This window comes from Sus scrofa, chromosome 11 (genome assembly GCF_000003025.6).
Source record: "Sus scrofa isolate TJ Tabasco breed Duroc chromosome 11, Sscrofa11.1, whole genome shotgun sequence".
NCBI classification, from domain to species: domain Eukaryota; kingdom Metazoa; phylum Chordata; class Mammalia; order Artiodactyla; family Suidae; genus Sus; species Sus scrofa.
Window position 1 is genome coordinate 22,912,289 of NC_010453.5, and position 12,416 is coordinate 22,924,704.

The 12,416-nt window shown below is 44.9% G+C and overlaps 1 long non-coding RNA gene across 1 annotated transcript in view; it reads right to left on the minus strand.

Annotated features, from left to right (window-relative positions):
* The window catches only part of LOC102167197, a 139,460-nt gene extending 129,927 nt beyond the window's left edge, over positions 1–9,533 (minus strand). Inside the window, exons 1-2 of the long non-coding RNA XR_002336681.1 lie at positions 9,379–9,533; positions 7,895–8,649 (exon numbers count right to left, since the gene is read on the minus strand). This is a non-coding gene — a long non-coding RNA (uncharacterized LOC102167197). The remainder of the gene's footprint in view (positions 1–7,894; positions 8,650–9,378) is intronic.

Below are 12,416 nucleotides of genomic sequence, written 5' to 3' on the forward strand. Positions count from 1 at the left end.
CCCCTGAAGCTACAGTTATCTGTGTGAGCACCTGGATCTTTCTCTACTTTCTCTGTCAAGGGTATTCGTAATCCAGGGGTTAGGTCTCAGCTGGCCTATGAACACACATGTATTAGCCACCTGCTACCTGCTGTTTATACTTCACATCACAATTCCAGGGTATATTCAAGGAAGGTTGAGGCTGTGGAGGAAGGTTCAGGCCAGGTGTCCATAGCAATAAGAAGCTGCTACCGGGTGCTGAACTGGGTCAACCTCAAGCTAACAGTGAACACCTGTCCTCTGAAGTACTTCCCATTTGCAGTTACTCCAAAGTAAGTCTGATGACTCAACAGCTCAGACACCATACACACAAACGTCTACCTCCAGGGTAATTGTCATGGCTGTTTCCAGATCATTTCTGTGAAAAGTGATAAATGCAAGTCCTCTCTCTAGATGGCCTTGAAAAGAGCTCTGCTCTGAACCTGGACTTCTCCGGACTTTCTCCACCAACGGTATGAATAATCCAGGGGTCAAGAGTCAGCCAACCTGTGCTCAGAGATTTATTGGATGCCTGCTGTTTATACCACACAGTTACTCCAGATTGTGTTCAAGGAAGAGTCTAGACTCTGAGTCTCAGCAAAAGTCCCTTAGAATCCCTCCCACTGCCAACAATGCTTTTGGCTGGCTTGAGGCCGACCTTCCCATGTGCTGTTGTGAAAACTAATCTCTCTTAAAATGCCTGGGAAGCTTGATGCACATCAGTCATCTGGAGTCCACTCTCTACCAACCGACTCGGAAACAAAAGAAGGGCTAGTCTCCGCATGCTTTTCAGATCATAAATCTCCAACTATGCTGAGGAAGCAGCCTCTCGCTTGGAGATGGTAAATCGATTTGCCTAAAACCCAGCCAATCTTCTTAACATTTCTCTCAGTCTGTTTCCCATCCCCAAAGGTAACATATTCTGGAAGAAAAAACAAAAGGAAAATAAATGGATTGATTCAGCACCTCTTCTAACAGATTCTCTGTTAAGAACCATATGGGAACTATAGGGTCACAAAAAACCTGAAGACTTTGCCTCTGACTTTGAGACGTTCACATTCTTCCTGGGGACATACAGAGCTGGATGAATACCTTTAGAAGCTCTAACATGAAAAGATATGGTCTCTTCCACCCACTTATAGGTCAAAAAAAAAAAAAAAGTAGTGTAAAACATAAGAGTTTACATGTGTACAAAAATTTGGGATTTTCTGATTGCAAAATTCTAGACAAGTTAGTTGAAATCAAAATGAACTTTTCTCATTTTTTTTTTTGCTCTTGTTTTATTGCTTCTTTAAGCATGAGCTTCATCTACCAACTAGTAATCTAGATGGGGGCCGTAACTACACACACCACAAGACTATACACACCAGACAACATTACAAGAAAAAAGGAGGTAGTGGGTTCCTGCGTCATTCAGGGTTCTCAAAAGAAAAAGAAATCATAGACTGTATATGCGTCTACATATACACAGAGACAGAGACAAACACACACGACATAAACACACACACACACACACACACACACAGAATTATTTCAGGAAATTGGCTTAAGTGATTATGGGGGCAGCTGGCAAGTCTGAAATCTATAAGGCAGGCCAGCGGCAGGCTGGGAATTCAGACAGGGACGGATGCTACATTCCACAGATGGAATTTTTTCTTTCTTCGGGAAACTTCAGTTTTGCCTTAAAGGCCTTTCAATTGATTGGATGAAAGCCCGCAGATTACCAAAAATAATGTTTACTTAGAATCAATTTCGGTAAATGTTAATTATGTCTACAAAATACCTCCACAGTGACACCTAGATTAGGGTTTGACTGAGTAACCTGTCCAAGCTGACACACCAAATGGCCCATCACAGTCCCTACAAAGGACATAACCATAAGCAGGGTGAGGGATCAGAAAAAGGAATCCTAGGATGTGAGGACTCCAAGTTCAATCTCTTCCATGCACAGGGAAGGGGCCTACAGTGTTTGGTTTGTGCATAATATTGAAAACGTATTTTCTCAACCTAGTAGTGTGATTTACATGAGGAATTCAAAGGGATTATTAGAGAGGCCTGGGTCTAGATTCTTTCTCGATTAAGGCCTGATGGAGCAGAATGTACACAATAGGTGTCCAAAAATATTTTTTAGTTGGATCACATGGGTATTGGAACTGGGCCTGAGGCTTAGTCCTACCCTTTGAGAGCTGGGTCCAGGATTATCAGTTCACCGATAGGGCCCTAGGGCCTAGCCCACCATGGCACACAATTGATGCTCAAAAGCATTGGTGGAATTCATGAATTGAATGAATACATGGAATTTAGGCCAGTTGGATGTGCAATATCCTGACTGTATCCATAAAAATGTAGACACAGAAAGGAAATATTCTAAACACGAAATATGGTGCTTTATGAACTTCCTCATCAGTCCGACAGAAATGGTGGTATATTACCTACCTAATAGCTACATCCCAAGGCTTACATGAGCATCTACATACGTACATTCATATTTAGCACAGTACTTGGTGTGTAGTAGGTGCTCAATAAATGGTAGTGATTACTATAATCGACATTATTTCATACCATCCAACTCTAGTAGATGCTGTTGGTGTCATGCTACTTTTTCCAGCCACAGCACCTATCCCCCAGCTCTGGGTGCTGAGCACCAATAACTCACAGCTGCCCCCTTCTTCAGAGAACTACCCTCCACTAAAACAAGAGCTGTATTCACTAGGCAGAGATGGCTCCCTGCGCTCAAGGGAGAGATTGTAGCCAATGACTGACCTATATATATAGAGAGAGACCAAAGCTCTCTCTCTCTCACATCTTGGCCTTTCTCCTGCCCTACTCTGTTCCTCTCCCTCTCCCCTGACAGCGTGTCCTCACTAAAAAGACAAGAGCCCTTGTCTCAGGTCCCACTTCCAGAAAGCCCAACTTAAGACATATACATTTACGGGGGGGGGGAGCTCCCTTCCTTGCCTGAGCAACCATGAGTCATTTCACTCATGTGATTCTGCTATTCAGATTCCCAGATGAGTCTCTCCACATGCTGTTCCTCGCCAGAAGAGGAAAATGGCCTTACTCCTGCAGCTGGCACCTGGCTCATCCACATCAGACCTCTCTAGCCTGGTGCACTGAGTCATCTTTATCTTACATTTTGCCTAATTCTTCCTGGCCAAGTCTACTCAATTAGCCTAGCCTGTTCTTTAAACAAATCATCACAACTTCAATCACCAAAGCTTGAAATATGTTCGATCATCCACCCATCCAATGTGGAGCATTGTCCATGTAGTGGTGTTAGGTGCTGGGCGTGTCGCTACAAACACAGACAGGAAGTCGCTGGAGGGAGGAATGGACAAATAGGCAACTGCAATGGAGTCTGTGATCCAGGCTCTAAAACAATGCTACCAGGACACAGAGAAGAGGCTCTTAAACCAGGCTGGAGGTTCAAAACAGCTTGGTCTTCATTGTGATTGACCTAAACAGAAATAGAGTGGATATCCTGTAGCACACTGCAAACCAGAGCAGTTATTTCAGAGAATAAGGTAGAAGGATGTGCAGTTTTAAGCACAAAGAATGGTTGCCTAGTGATGGACAGAATAAAGAAATATAAATGCAAAGGACTCTGCTGTGCTATGTTATTACTGCTCTAGCTTTTATCCCACCCAAATGCTTCCTTCCCGGGGGCCCAAAGAAAGGGCAGCTGAATTGATGTTTTCGCTTGGGGACTGGCTAGATTAATGGCAATCAAAACCAAGTTCTCCCACCGCCTGATGGCATGGCTGGTCTCCCACAGACACAGTCAGGACGCAGAAGTCTCACTGCACGGCTGCCTTACTGCTGCTTATTGCACCCGAGCCATTCATCAGTCTACTCCTGCAGGACATGTGGAGGTTACAGCCTAACTATGAGGCTGGGAATGTTAATTGTTCGTGCTGATATTAGTGTGGCTGGTGCTAATGGGAAAATAATTACTACTCTGTGCCTTTACGGTCATTTTCATTGCCCTCTGGTGGTTACGTAGTTATTTGGCTATGGATGGCAATGGCATAACATACAGTGGCTATTATCGCTTCGGGGGTACATCTGGGTGGGCGAGGGTTAGATAGGGGGTGCTCGAGAGCTGGGACTTAATAAATAAATACTCCATTTTCAAGACTTTTTCATCTTTGCAGAGTTCTCTTTGCAAAATCTCTATGTAAAATCCTAAAAATGCCTAAAATCTTAAAATTTGATGATTTAACAACCCCAACATCTTATTCATAAGTCAGCTCTGTTGGTGATTATGTGCTGGAGTCTGAACCACAAGGAGTGTCTGTGTTATCTCTGGATGCCTCCTATGGCCTGGCTTCCTGAGTTATAAGCTTTAGGGTCCATCTAGATTCCTCCATCGCTCTGTTTCTCCTCTGCCCACCTCTGGTCATGCTCAAAGCCCATTACATGTATCTTTTGAGTATCCCACTTTTTTGCCCTGGTCCCGATCATGGCTCTGGTAAGGGGGCTGGGCATTTATCACTTCCCGGACTATTGACTGACAACCGCCACCTTCCTGGTTGCCCACCTCCGGTCTCAACTATTCCAATCCACCCATCATGTTGATTCCCTGTTCAAAATTCTCCTCACTGACTACAGGATAAAGTAAAAAGGTCTTTCCAAGATGCTTCAAGGTCTAATTCCTGCCCACCTTGTTAACTGGACCCCATCTTAGGTTTCCTTTTTCCTTCCCAGCGGCCCTGTGTATGACTCAAGACTTGCTCTGTGCCAAGGACATCACGCCTTCTCCTAGGCTGCTCCTGCTTCCTGGCATGCCTGCATCCTTCAGGGGCTACTTCATCTGAGAGCCCTCCCAGCCTTGTCCAGGCAAACACAACCATACCTTCCCCATGGCCTGCAGTTTCCACCTCCAGCACAGAGAGGAACTGTACTGTAATGGTGTCTTGGCTCAACCTTCTCATCATACAACTGGGAGACTCTAGAGGTTCATGAGATTCTTCTCTCCTTAATTTCTAGTACCTGGCATGGTGTCAGGCACGTGGCCATTTTCTAACAGATGCTGAACAAAGGAATTAAGTGGTTTTCCTCCTCATGTGCTAGGATCTTCTGGATTTAAACGACAAATCAATTACTCTTTAGAAGGATCATATGAGGTGTTTTTATCAAGTTATAGCCACATGGTCACACCTATCAGATGGCCAGCCTCCCCTCTTCCCAGTCCTCACATATGCTGTTTGTTCTGCTTGGAACACTCTTCCTTCCTCATCATGATTTCAACCCAAATGTGTATTCCTTAAACATGCTTATATTGAGCATCCTTCCAACCCCCATCAGACTAGGCTAGTTCCCCGTTACATGTTCCCATGGCACCTGAATGTTCTTTTCCCATTTTATTTAGCCCAATTATTGTTAGAAAATATGTGTTTAATAACTGTTATATCTATTAAGCTTTCAGCTCTTTGAAGGCAGGGGCTCTATTTGTCTATTCACCACTGTGTCCCTGGGTATATCATCTTGCCTAGAGGGAGTATATAATAAATACTCAAAATAAGGAATTGAAAAAGCTTCTAAGTCAAAACATTCTTTTGACATCTACTTTTATGCACAGATTAAAAAGGGTTACATAACAAAGTCTCTTGCCAGAGATAGGCTGAAGTGCATGTTTTCTTGTATAACATTTCAAGTAACACATTGAAATGTCATTAATTTGGACTAAGAAGAACGGGGAAGAAGACGGGTTCTTCTGAATACATGGTCAATTTCAATTTCAGGCTTTTTTTCCAGGTCAGTTTAGTTTAACATCTCCTGAGCACCTACCTTTGTGTTAACAGCACTGCCCTAGACACAACACTGAGTATATGAACATGAATATGGCACAGTCTTTAACTTTGAGATGCTTAAAGCCCTTTAAGAAACGCCTTTCTATAGACTTCATAAATCCTAATTCACTCTAAACACAACTTGGGTTTGTACGTTTTTGTTTTTTAGGGCCACACCCACCACATATGGAAGTTCCCAGGCTAGGAGTCGAATTGGAGCTGCAGCTGCCAGCCTATGCCACAGCCATATTAGATCCGAGCCACATCTGTGACCTACACCACAGCTTGTGGCAACACCAGATCCTTAACTTGCTGAAGGAGGCCAGGGATCAAACCACATCCTTAGAGAGACAGTACTGAATTCTTAACTCGCTGAGCCACAACGGGAACTCCGCAACTTGTTTTTTAAAATCATGTGGTCAATTCTCCCCAGTTCTGTCTAGAATGTTCTTTCTTGTCTTAATGGTCTGGCTAAATATTATTTATTATTTATCTCTCCCACATCAAAATCTTTGATTAAGATCACACCACCCTTCGTCCAGAATCCACACTGCTCCTTCTCTGTACTGCACTTCTGTTCTCCTGGGACTGGTCCCCATACCACCCTCCACTGCATAATCCTCATGCCTTTGCTCCTGTCTCTGTGTGCTATGGAGCAGGAACCATCATTTCATTCGGTCTCTAACAAAGTGACTGACATATAGCAGATGCTCGATGATTTTGGTCATTGTTACAATGAATGAATAACTGAATAAAACTCATGTTTTTAACTAGAACGAGTGCAAGGCTCCTTTGAATGGATTGTTTACAATTAATGACACTCACGCCTACAAAGACCTAGACAAAATTCCTCAGTGTTTTCCCCCTGTAATCAAGCAAGTTAAACAGCCCCCGGTGTATCTTATTAATCTCAGGATTCTGTAAGATTCAATCACATGAAATTACCCTCTGTACATCAAAAATAGGTATCGGTACTTTACATGGTTCCACCTCATACTTAGCAAATTTGCTCATTAATGATAGTGCAAGGTGAACATCAAAGTCTACATTGAAATGTTTCAGATTCCCAAAGAGAGGACTGTTTTTTCTTATCTCCTTCTGGGTCTGGTCCCTGGCTTATGTCTCCAAAGCTCTTCAGGAGTGTCTGCTAAAATGACTGCTTTTTCCATCCTCCCTGAGATCATAAATGTTTGGAACTCGGTGCAAAAACAATCTTTTTGAGGATCTTTATGAAGGTTAGCATTTACAGCCAATTAGCAAAAGCCCAACACAAAGTTGATGTACACCAAATGTCTCGAATGAATACTCAGCAGAGAGTAGACTTTACTCATCACATGAAGAGAATCACCAGGTGGTTGGGATGGAGGGGCTTAAGGGATAATGGTCTGAAGCCCCTTCCTTTCTGGAATGAGAGTCACACTTTTTGCTTCTTTGTCCCTGGCCTTTATTTCCATTGCCCTGCTCCTGTCCCAAGTGGCCAACTCCCCCAGAACCAAGCTTTCCTCTGACCTGTCTAATGTGCAGCCTCTGCTTGAGACTTGATTGCTCATACCACACTCTACTCCATTTCCCAAGGCTGGTGTCACTGGCTCCCAGCCTCTTGCCTCTTCTTCTTTTTAAGTCTATTTGTTCATCACTAGCATCTCATAACCAATATACTCTCCCAGAATTACCCAAGATTTCCCTCCTTGATGGAGGCTGTATTTTCTTTTCTTTTCTCGTCTTTTTAGGGCCATGCCTGTGGCATATGGAAGCTCCCAGGCTAGGGGTCAAATCAGAGTTGCAGCTGCCAGCTACATCACAGCCACAGCCATAGCAATGCCAGATCCGAGCCGAATCTGTGACCTACACCACAGCTTATGGCAACACAGGATCCTTAACCTACTGAGCGAAGCCAGGGATTGAACCCTCATCCTCATATTTACTAGTTGGATTCGTTACCGTTGAGTCACAACAGGAACTCTGGAGGCTGCATTTTCTATGGTTACTCAAAATATCATCTTGGGATGTTGATGGAGCACTTGGGATTTAGCCCCCAGCACTATCCCTATTCACTCCTCACACTTCATATTTCCCAGGCTTACCTGGAAAGATGGAGGAAGAGAAGGCAGAAGAGGGGTGGAGCCCAAGAACCCAGGTGTTATTCTTGGGCAAGAGTCAGGGCTGCTCTGGACAAACAGAATCTGTGTATGGAAGTATGCTGTGGTAGTTCAAGGCCACCAGAGGTATACAGGCCAAAGTCACTTTAGCAGGAACTCTGACCTGGCTCCCAGGGAGACCTGCTTCCAGCTTTCCCCGGTAGGTATTATCCCTTTGTGTCTGCCAGGCACATAAATCCCTGCTCCCATCTCACAGCATTTAACTGTCAGAGTCCTTGGTCCCAGGTCTACCAGTTCCCATTTCCTTCCTCATCTTTCTTTTTCCTTCTTCTGTGACCCCGCTGAATGAGACACACTGGGTTTGCAGTCACCACAGTACACCTTGTGATTGTGAGGTCACTGGACAATATTATCACCTTCTCAGAAAGCCTTCAAAACGATCACGAGGAAGTGAGGCACTCCTCTCCTGGCAGGTATTTGTGTGGTCAGATAAGATGACCGCTACGTTCCATTCCAATCATGTCATTCAGCCATTCTTCCATGGTGGGCACATCTGTGAAATCACTGAGGGATGTGACAGTCCAGGGCACTCAGCTAAAACGCAATTCCAAACATAGCAGCCACACGTGGGTTTCTAATAATCAGTCTGCACACAGTCTGTCCACAATTCAGGGCTTAGGCTCCTCTGACTGCATTTTTTTTTCTCCTGCCCTTTGGGAGTTGTAAAAGTCAAAGGCATCCTGTAGAAAGTAACAAAACTATTCATTATCAAAGAAAGTGCTTGTACATAGTACAAATATTAATGTGTGTAGCTCCATGAGCTAGATTGCCTGGATGTAAATCTTAGTTCCAACATTCTTTAGCTCATTAAACATGGAAATGATATTTAACTTCGCTGTGCCTCAATGTCCTCATCTAAAAACAGGAATTATAATAGGATAAACGTCACAGGTCGTCGTCAAGATTAAATACCTTAAAGCATTTTAAAGCACTTAGAACAATGCCTGGCAAAAAAAACTAACCCCAAAATATATTAACAGTACCAGTAATAGTAGCGATAATGTTTAGCATTTGCCTTAGGGGAATATGTTTTCCTGCAGTTGTATCCTACGTAAGAACTCACTGAAACCCTCGAATATGTCCCTGGACCATCTTGAGCTCTCTGGACTTCCGAGAGTCACAGCTTTGCAGAAAGAGTCCCAGACTATAAATCAAAGACTTGGGGTTTTTAAGCTCACGTCCGTACCATTAACAGCCTCATATCGGGGGCCTTTTCTGCTACTATGTATTCACACCAGTTCCGCAAGGTGACTATTGTTTTCCTCATTTTGCAGACGAAAAAATACATTCAGACCGGTTTAACGACGGAGCTAATGCTATGGAGCGGAGGCAGGTCCCGGAACCACTGCTAAAATCCTGTTTTAAAAAACCAGCACGTGGTTCTAAGGAAAGTCACTCAAACCTCTTACTTTTCTGCGCCTGTAAAACTGGAATGTCCCTCCCAGGTCCATCTCACAGAGACTCCAAAGAGCAAATACTCATGCAGCCTGCACTGGAGCCCTCACTCCAAGCACAAATCGAGGCATTCAGAAGAAAAAGCTGAGAGCTGCAGACGGGGAGGAGACTCAACATCCCGCGGGCAGATGCTCGGCTGAGTGGCAGGAGCACTGGCCAATAGGGAGGCGGCAGGAGACGGCAGGGGCGGGGTTATCCCCCGCCCGCGCTAGGCCTTGTGGGAGAGTTGAGCAGCTTCCCGCCTCGCCACGCCCCACGCCAGGAGAGGTTCTGGTGAAGCTACCGTGAGGCCTGATTCCTGTGAGACTTTGTCACGTCCCAAAGCGCTCGCCACGGACACCGAGAGGCCTGGCCTTACTGTAAAGAGCTTGGCGAAACCTCTTTGGTTAGAACAGCAGGCTCCTGCTGGTTATGGCGACGTACCTCAAGTGGCCTCGGCGCGCACTGGCTCCGGAATCCGGGCGACGGGCAGTTATTTTTTTCCTCTCTCGTTCCTGAATGTTCCAGGGACAAGGACCAAGGGGGCCGGGAGAAGGAGCAGGGGGACTGCTTTCCTACCAGAAACACATTTGCAATCATCCTAGAAGAAGAAAATCGGACATGGTGGGGTTCCAGGAGAGAATGACACCTTGGTTCTCACATGTGGAGGTGAACACTCACTTTGCCTCTTAGGCTGCCACCGCCATGCCACCTCTCACGGTGCCTTGTCACCATAGCTCTGTCTGGTGTCCTGTTCTAAGGTTTGGCCATTTCTGTCAGGTCCAGTGCAGACCGTAGCGATTGCTGCTAAATCAGGACGTTCGCCCGCGTTAAACTCTTAGGGGATTTCCCACTGTCCTCACGATAAAGGCCTAACCTGAATTTGGCTTTCGAGTTAATGGAGGTCTGGCCTCTGATTACTGCCCCAGCGCCCTTTCTAGACACCTTCCACTCCCTTTCCTCAGTTCATGAGATGAGTACATGGATGAATCAGTTATTTCTAGAATTATCAATAGTGTTATTAGAATGGAAAAAGCCCTCTGTGATCTGAACAGGAATGCTCAGTAATAGCCTCAGGTGGGAAGTCAGCTCTGCCCGGAGTCCAGGACCCTGGAGGTCTAGTTCTTGCTCAGCTGCTGATTTTATTTAATAACCTGCCACCTGTTGCTTCCAGTCTCTGTTCCTTCATTTATCAAATAGAGCCAGTAAAGTAGTTTGTTATATTTTTACCTTTTCAGGATACTTCAGAGGTAAATCTAATGGTACATGGAGAAGCACTACAAATTCAAAGTGTTACTAATATATGCCCCTTACATGAAGATGTACACAATTAGTTACCTTAAAAATGGGCCAGACGTTTCTGTTGTGGCTCAGCAGAAACGAATCTGAGTAGTATCCATGAGGAAGCAGGTTCCATCCCTGGCCTTGCTCGGGGGGTTAAGGATCAGGCGTTGCTGTGAACTGTGGTGTAGTTCACAGATACAGCTTGGATCTGGCATTGCTGTGGCTGTGGTGTAGGCCAGAGGCTACAGCTCCAATTCACCCCCTGCCTGGGAAACTCCATATGCCGTGAGTGTACCCCCCAACAAAAAAAAGTTAAAAAAACTGTAAAAAGGGGGGGGCATGAGCACTGTGCTTTATATACAGTATGTAATACCCAGAGGTTTCTCTTTGTATCTGGCATAGACTTAAAGCACACTACAGGTGCCTTTTCCTATGGCTGGATCTGAGGAGCCCACCTATTTGTAAGCCTTACCCACTTCTGTTCACCTGTTATTGTACATTTTAGCAGAAGGGCCTAGAGAGGTGAGATAGAAGGTCCTGCCTGGATGAACTAAAAATGGCTCTGTGTTAAGGAAACTTTAAAAAGCAATCCTTGTTTTGTGCCACATACAGTGATTGCCCTCAAAGGAACTAGAATAGCATGAAAAATAGAATGTGGGGTCATGGGCTGCTGTAAGTCCGTGCTCACACTTTGCTCTTAATTACCTCATTTTGCTGCCTTTAATGACCTTTCCTAACCTGGGTTTTCTCTCTTCTTCCCCCAACCTCCCAATGTACATGTACTTTTCACTTCGCTAACTTTTGGAAAATACCCTGCGTATTGAATGAAGACTGAGGAAACAAAATGATGGATGGATAGGTGTTTGGACACCACGGACATGAAGTCAGAAGATCTGAGTTGTTGTTTGGATCAGTACAACCACCTTGCAAATCAAGTAAGTAGAATAGCAATTTTTGTTTGTTTGTTTTTTAGGGCTGCACCCATGGCATATGGAGGTTCCCAGTCTAGGGGGTTGAATCAGAGCCATCACTACCAGCCTATGCCACAGCAACTTGGGATCCAAGCCACTTCTGTGACCTACACCACAGCTCACGGCAATGCTGGATCCTTAATCCAGTGAGCGAGGCCGGGGGTCAGGGATCTAACCCACAACCTCATGGTTACTAGTCATATTTGTTTCCACTGTGCCACAATGGGAACTCTGAATAGCAATTATTGATCCCATTTTACATATTTTACAAATTGAAGTTCAGAAAGTTAAGTGACTTGGTCGAAGGCATACTGTTACAAAGTGATAGAACTGGCCCGTAGCTCTTAGGCTAGTTTTCTTCCCACAGCATCGCAATTCTTAAAGGCAAGAAAGACTTAATTTTCATGTTTTAGGATGAGAAGAAGTCTTTATAGAAGAGAACATTTATATGCCCATGTCCTTCGACACCTCCTCCTCCCCTAAGCAAAGGATGTCAAAGGCAGGCCAGTACCAGGCTTATTTATTTTAGGGCAGCACCAGCAGCATAGGGAGGTTCCCAGGCTAGGGGTGCACTTGGAGCTGTAGCTGCCGGCCTACGCCAGAGCCACAGCAATGTGGGATCCAAGTCGTGTTTTCGACCTACATCACAGCTCATGGCAACTCCAGATTCTTAACCCACTGAGCGAGTCCAGGGATCGAACCCTCATCCTCATGGATGCTAGTTGGGTTCGTTAACCACTGAGCCATGACGAGAACTC